Source organism: Lepisma saccharinum, chromosome 22 (genome assembly GCF_977018435.1).
Source record: "Lepisma saccharinum chromosome 22, izLepSacc3.1, whole genome shotgun sequence".
Classification (NCBI taxonomy): Eukaryota; Metazoa; Arthropoda; class Insecta; order Zygentoma; family Lepismatidae; genus Lepisma; species Lepisma saccharinum.
The window spans coordinates 8324654-8332173 of NC_139250.1; positions in this window are offsets into that span (position 1 = coordinate 8324654).

Here is a 7520-nt window from a genome sequence, read left to right on the forward strand (position 1 = left end):
GGAAATTCTCACGGATCCCACTGTACGAGTATATAGAATTTGTAAGAGAACCATGTAAGGTACGAGTTCAGCTCTTCAATACAATGGAAAAAGCAATCAGATATGAAATGAACAAAGGTGAAGATTGCTGGAGGCAGCATCAATATTATCTCAGAGTGTTTATTCTCGCGACGGGTAGAGTGGAGCAGCAGGCGTCCCCGAACCGAACGGATGGAGGGGAAGATTCGCGAAGGCTTCTGGCCGGAAGTTCTTGTGGTCGCTCTATATCAGTGTTTCAATCATACCGGGCCGCGGAATGTTCTCCTGAAGATTGCGACTTGCAGTCCGAGCTGGTAACCACTTGGAAAGATGACTTCTCGTTGGGGTTTCTACTATGATAAGAGGTAATCCTTTCTCGCCAGAGCTGGTGAGAGGGGACTGTCTCCCGTGTCTCTCCAAGTTTGAATGTTAACGGTTGGGTGTTTCCCGAGTTTGAGCCGGAAAAGAGAGAGAGAGAGAGAAAGAAAGAAAGATCCTTCCTTCTTCCTTCTTTCTTTCTTTCCTTCTTTCTTTCTTTCCTTCTTTCTTTCTTTTCTTCAAAGAAAGAAAGAAAGAAGGAAAGAAAGAAAAGAAGAAAGAAATTAAGAAGAAAGAAAGAAAGAGAGAGAGAGAAGGAAGGAAAGAAAGAAAGAAAGAAAAGAAGGACAGAAAGAAAGAAGAAAGAAAGAGAGAGAAGGAGAGAGAAGAAAGGAAAGAAAGAAAGAAAAAAGAAGGAAAGAAAGAAAGAAGAAAGAAAGAAAGAGAGAGAAGGAAGGAAAGAAAGAAAGAAAGAAAAGAAGGACAAAAAGAAAGAAGAAAGAAAGAAAGAAAAAAGAAAGAAAGAAAGAGAGAGAAGGAGAGAGAAGGAAGGAAAGAAAGAAAGAAAGAAGGAAAGAAAGAAGGAAAGAAAGAAACTTTTTTTCTCTCTCTCTCTCTCTCTCTCTCTCTCTCTCTCTCTCTAGAGAAGAGAGAAAGAGAGAGAGGACTTTCCTTCTTTCCTTCTTTCCTTCTTTCTTTTCCTTCTTTCTTTCTTTCCGTTCTTACTTTCTTTCTTAGAGAGAGGGGGGAGTAAGTATCTTTCTCTTTCTCTCTCTCTCAAGAGAGAAAGAAAGAAAGAGAAAGAAGAGAGAGAGAAAGAAAGAGAGAATGAAGGAAAGAGAGAGAGAGAGAGAGAGAGAGGTGCCTTCTTTATTTCCTTCTTTCTCTCTCCATCTCTCTCAAGGAAAGAAAGAAAGAAGGAAAGAAAGAAGGAAAGAGAGAATGGGAAAGAAAGAAAGAAAGAAGGAATGAAAGAAAGGGAAAGAAAGTAAGAAGGAAAGAGAGAATGGGAAAGAAAGAAAGAAAGAAGGAAAGAAAGAAAGAAAGAGAGAGAGAGAGAGAGAGAGAGAGAGAAGGAAAGAAAGAAGGAAAGAAAGAAAGAAGTATCTTTCTTTCTTCGCTCTCTCTTCCTCTTTCTCTCTCTCTCTCTTTCCTTCTTTCTCTCTCTCTCTTTCCTTCTTTCTCTCTCTCTCTCTCTCTCTCTCTCTCTCTCTCTCTCTCTCTCTCTCTCTCTCTCTCTCTCTCGAGCTGGTAACCACATGGAAAGATCACCTTTCGTTCGGGGTTCAGACATAAAATGCTTTCTGGTCAGTGCTGACAACTGATACGCACCAGATAACAAGAAATTCATTCGCGACAAACGATCTACCCGGCGAACACGTTGCTTCCCGCTTCCAAATTTTGAGGGTGACAGATGGGCACGACGGTGAATTTAATTTGCGTAGCAATTTTCATTAAAGTTGAATTATTCTGATTAATTGGAATCTTTCGTTGTCCGAAATGGAACATGACAATGAAAATCAGCAATTACCAAATTAATTTAATGCTATTGGCCAGATTAAACTAAGAGATTCCACTATATGCAGTTGTTGTTAACTAATTTAAATCCGGGTTTGAATCCCGGGCTGGACATGGGTGTTCCTTGCGAGTGTCCCTTCATTAATTTCAACATATCGTCACTAGTCTTCGCAATTAGTCAAAAGTGGCAGAGAAGCGATGTGAATGAAACCAAATCAATCAACCGAAGGAGATCGAGAGTCTCGAGCAGCAAGTCTGTCTCATTCTCGCTCTCGTCTCTACTAGCCTCGTTCTCGACTCGATTTATAAAAGGCCGTCTTGAATTTCTAGACGAGATTGAGAGCAGAGCGAGATTTATCTCGTCTTGCTTCGGTTCCCGTCAATGTTCGTCAATATTGAACCGAACTTGCCTAGAACGACGACAGATGGCAGTCCTTTGTTGCTGCGACTATAAACGTCAATGTTTAATTATGCCAAGGAGTTAGTTACACGAAAAGCTACAGAAATTTAAAATTCACCTCTAAACTCTTCCAAGTGCACCAAATGCGCAGAAAAATCTGTTCAGGTATATAAAATATGGGTTTAAACCTTGGGTCTCTCAAATACAAATACAGAATAAAAAGATAACCTGTGGTGCAACGGCACATTTAGTGGTCGGGCCTACCTACCGGCTGCCGATCTCACTCCCACCTGATCCTACCCATTCACTCACCCAACCAGTTATGGAGTGACGTGTGGTCAGCACGACGAACCCCCAGTCGTTGTAGGTTTTCATGACCGGGTTACGCTACTCGTTCGTAGCTCCCCAATTTGCTCACGACGGTGGGTACCCACCGGTCCCATACAAAAGCCGAAATCTGAGGAGAATAGTTGTTACGCTTCCCTCAGGAGACTCGAATCTGCACTTGTCCCGTAGTCGGAGCCCAAATCATGGCGGCAAAGTGCGGGACACAAATACAGATAAAAAAAATCAGATTAAATGTCTGATTTCTAATGCGTTTTTGAAGTCGACTTGATACATAAAGGACAGTACCCGTAGTATAATGTAGGCCACGAATCGAACCCGGCACCGCCTGGATATGAGTCGACAGCGGAATCGTCCATGCCGTTGCAACATTCAAAAGGTCAAAAAGCAAGCTGTTTCTTCGCGCATCCTTTTCGAGAGTCGTGTGTGTTTGTTTCCACAAGGCGCTTACTTCACGGTGAAAGTGGACATCGCGAACCACATCACGAGAAAGAGAGGTAGTTATGAAGGCACCGGGGGGCGGGGCGCTGTAAGTGAAATATGTAAAGACCACAACGAAGAGCGGGGGAGGTGTGTCGAGGGGGAGGGGGAATTGTATTGGGAGGAGAGATGTACTCCCCCTCCCCCATCTCTCTCTCTCTCAGTCTCTTGAACCGTGAGAAAGGGAGGAACGTGTACTTCCTGGAACAGGCGCGTCGCCTATCCTGCATGCAAGTAATTGTCAACCCACACCGTGCAAGGACAGGGTGGTTCCAAAGAACCCTTGCCAAAGCAGCTGGAGTTACAGGGGAAGAAAGTCAAGAGCGGTGATTCATGGGATGAAAAGTACGAATACACCCAGCAAGTGGCTACTACGATCGTGAGAACAGAAGTACTGTACTAGAAGTAGTAGTTTGTATTATTGTCTATTAATTTCCAGACCGAATCTCGCTAGAAACATGTTCTGTTTTTAATTAACACGTCGAAAGAACAGATGTGAACGATCCTAGATTTTTCTTAAATTTTACATCGTTGCTGGAATTTGACAACTCTTTCACTGTTGTCTAGATATCTAGAGAAGGAGTTGGAAGAAAGAGAAAGATGGAGGGAGAAAAGAAAAGTAGAGAGAAGGAAGGGAAGAAGAGAGTCCCAGGCATCTAAATAAGAACGAAACCAAACCACAAACAAAATTGAATAACTACGAATTTGAGCACTGTATGAATTGTTAAAGCATAATGATTGATTGATTTGTTGTTTTAAGACCACTTTATGCACAGTATGGCTAATCGGGACTGGACGTACAGTTTAAAGTGGGATCCGAACCAGTCGTGCCTCCACCGGGTATCGAACCCAGGACCCCTTGATTACAAGACGACGAAGCTACCACTGCACCATCGGGGAGGCCTTTAAAGCAGGGGTTCTCAATTGGAGAATTTCAGGGGAGGCGTGGTGAGCAATGAAAAATATATACATGAATTACCCCCCCAAAAAAAGTTGTGGCAAACACAAACCCCTTGTGTAGGTCTCAGAAAAGAAACTTCTGCAAATAGTTCTCTCTGTCACTCATTAATTGTGTTCTTAAGAAATAAAACCAAATGATTTAGCTTGAAATTTTTACTGCAGTGAGGGTAGAACGCTTTGTAATGTAGGCCTATTAAGAATTTTTATTAATTAATGAAAATGTTCTATCAACAAAACAAGTATTAATATTTTTTAATATCTGTAATAATAAAAGCATTGTAAAATATTATTTGAGTTAGATTTATTAATCCTAACAGTACAGTTTTGTACATCAATAATTCATTACGCCTAGAGGGAGGGGGCGTGGACTAATTTGAGGACGCAAAGGGGGGGGGGCGCAGGCCCAAAAAGGTTGAGAACCCCTGCTTTAGAGCATAATGAAAAATAGTTGTGCTGGATACTCACTTATCTGGTTGATGAAGTAGCAAAGTCTCCCCGAGGGTAAAAATAATAATAATAAATAATAATTTGTTTATTTTTATTAGTTTACAATAGTCATTATTGTAAAACAATAACCATAACCATGATAATAAAAATATATATTATTACTTTTCAAGTATTATCAATGGCGTGACCCCCAAACGCAATACCCTTCTGTAAATACATGTAATTTCAAAATTTCCACCTCCAACACGTTTTTGCCATCTATTTTCCTTTATACTTTTCCGTGGCCTCAACTCTTAATATGTACTTAAAGGGTTCGCGACTTGCAATCAAGGAACCGTGTTGAACACCCATACACCCCGGTGGTCCAGAAGTTACGCGTTGCTTTTCTTTATCTTCACATAAAGAGCGGAACCCGTTTGCTCTCCAAGAGCTAAAAGCTCTGCTCCAGGAACAAATTGCGACATGTATTGTCCTCGCTGGCCAGTTAAGATTGGCTAAAGTAAAGCAGGGTTGTGGTGGAGTGGAAAAAAAGAGTTTGGAAGTATGTTTTCTTAAAAGAGTATACAAGACCTGTATCTTAATCTTTGGGTTCACCAGGAAATACTTTTTCGGACATTTCTCTCGTCTAGAAAAACCGCTACAATATTACAAATTCTTGAAACTTACATCCCTCTAGAGCATTGAAGAGAATATTGGTGTGGTTTGCTTTCGGTGTTGTCTAGATAGCTGGAGATAGAGAGGGAAATATTCTAGAAATAAATAGAGAGAGGAGAATAGAGTAGCATAGCGGAACCAGAAAGAAAGAGAGAAGATAAGACATGCAGATGAGAGAGAGAGAGATTAGAGAGAAAAAGAAACACAGGAGAAAAGAGAGAAAAGAAAGATAAAGGAAACAGACACGAGAAGACAGAGGAAATGAGAGACAAATGGCAGGAGATAGAGAAAAGGATAAGATAAATAAATAGAGAAAGGAAGAGGGAGGAAAGATACAGAAGTAGAGAAGATAATAGGAGAGAGAAGGAAACAGAAGAGTAGAAAAAGAAAGAGAGAGAGAACAATATAGGAGAAGTAAGTAAAGGAGAATAGAGTAGCATAGAGGAACCAGAAAGAAAGATAGAAGATAAGACATGCAGATGGGAGAGAGAGAATAGAGAAAGAGAAACACAGGAGGAAAGAGAGAAAAAGGATGATAAAGGAAAAAGACAAGAGAAGACAGAGGAAATGAGAGACAAAAGGCAAGAGATAGCGAAAAGGATAAGATAAATAAATAAAGAAAGAAAGAGGGAGGAAAGATAAAGAAATAGAGAAGATAATACACAGTAGAGAGAAGGAAACAGAAGTGTAGAGAAAGTATGAGAGAGAGAACAAGATAGGAGAAGTAAGAAAAGAAAGAGAGAGTAATAGAAATGAAGGAGAAAAGAAGAGAGAAGATAATACATGCAGAGAAAGAAAAAAAAGACAGAATGGACACAAAATAGTAAAAGAAAGGAGAAGAGAGGAATATAGAGAGAAAATAAGACGACAGAAAGAAAGAAAAGAAAGAGGAAAGCGAAAGAGAGAGAACTCAGAGAGGAAATAAAAAGCAAGAATGAACAGAGAAAGGGGAGATGGAGAAAGCAAAAGATAGAGAGAAGAGAGAGAAATAGAAAGGAAAGGGGAGAGAAGAGAAGACAGTTGGTAGCGAGAGATAGAGAGAGAGAAGAGGAAACCGAGAGAGGAAGAAATAAGGGAATAATCACATATATCTAAGCAACAGCGATAGCAAAGCACGAGAAAATTCACTCGAATACCTTACAAGAAATTCTAAACAGACTTTTTTCAGTATTTAACATCACGAAACAAGGAAAGTTTTGAAAAGCATTTACTGAGACAGACTAAAGATCCAAAACCTCGAAGTGGATCGCAAACGGTCGCACCGCCAGACATCGACGTCAGGATACCTTGATCACAGAGCTGCAGTAATGTGGTTGTAACAACAATCATATTACATATGTACAACAACATACAATATACAGGGTGAGCATAAAGTCTTTCCCTGATTATGAATATCTATATCTCAACTTCCACTGTAGATAGGCAAATAAAACCTATGGCAATAAGTAGTGCAATACATCAAGTTTTTTTCATTCCTTTGTTTTGTCTGATTCGTGTTCTCATTCCCAATTCATGGCCACCGCGTTCGCCGGACATAACCCCTCTTGACTTTTTTTTTATGGGATTACGTTAAGGACAGTGTTTAGTTCACCAGTTCCTGATATGCAAACTCTTCAGACACGATGCTATAGAGACGGTGACCGAAGAGATGTTGGCAAAGACATGGAGAGAAATTGAGTATCGCCTAGACGTTCTAAGGGCAACAAAGGGAGCACATGTCGAAGTGTACTGAAGTGTACTGATAACAAAACATGATGAGTTAAGCTACCATTTCCAACAAACCGCATATCTGTATCTGGCATAGTTCTTTAGCAATAAAAGTTTGTAATCAGGGAAAGATTTTATGCTCACCCTGTACACCCAGTGTCTATATATCAGTGTCTTCGCCGCCAGAGAGAGAGGAATTGTTGATAGTCGTTAGAAGATTTGGGCCTCCCAGTCTCTACTTTCGTAGAATTACCCTAAATATCATACGCCTGGCAACACTGAAAATGTGGAATGCTGCACTTTTTCATCAGAGCTGGATGTGAAGCCACGAAAAAATAATTCCTGGAAAAAAATTACCGAGTAAAGTAAGAACGTGAAGGAAGCAGGCGCACAGCAATTATCAACTTCCAACTTTCTTCACACTAGCCAGTAAGCTCATTTTTATCTCCCACGCGACTTTCAAGTTTTAGTATATGCACATACGAGCGACCATAATGCCACCTACCGGACGGTCTGTTCCTTATCATTTTGTCGGACGCGTGACATGGAGCTCTCCTAATTGGTCCTCGGGAGAGACTGTTTATTACGTGCTTTGTAAACCTGACGGCGTATAGGCACAGGCCATGTTATTTATGCTATCTTTCGCGCCACACACACACACACTCATCCTGTG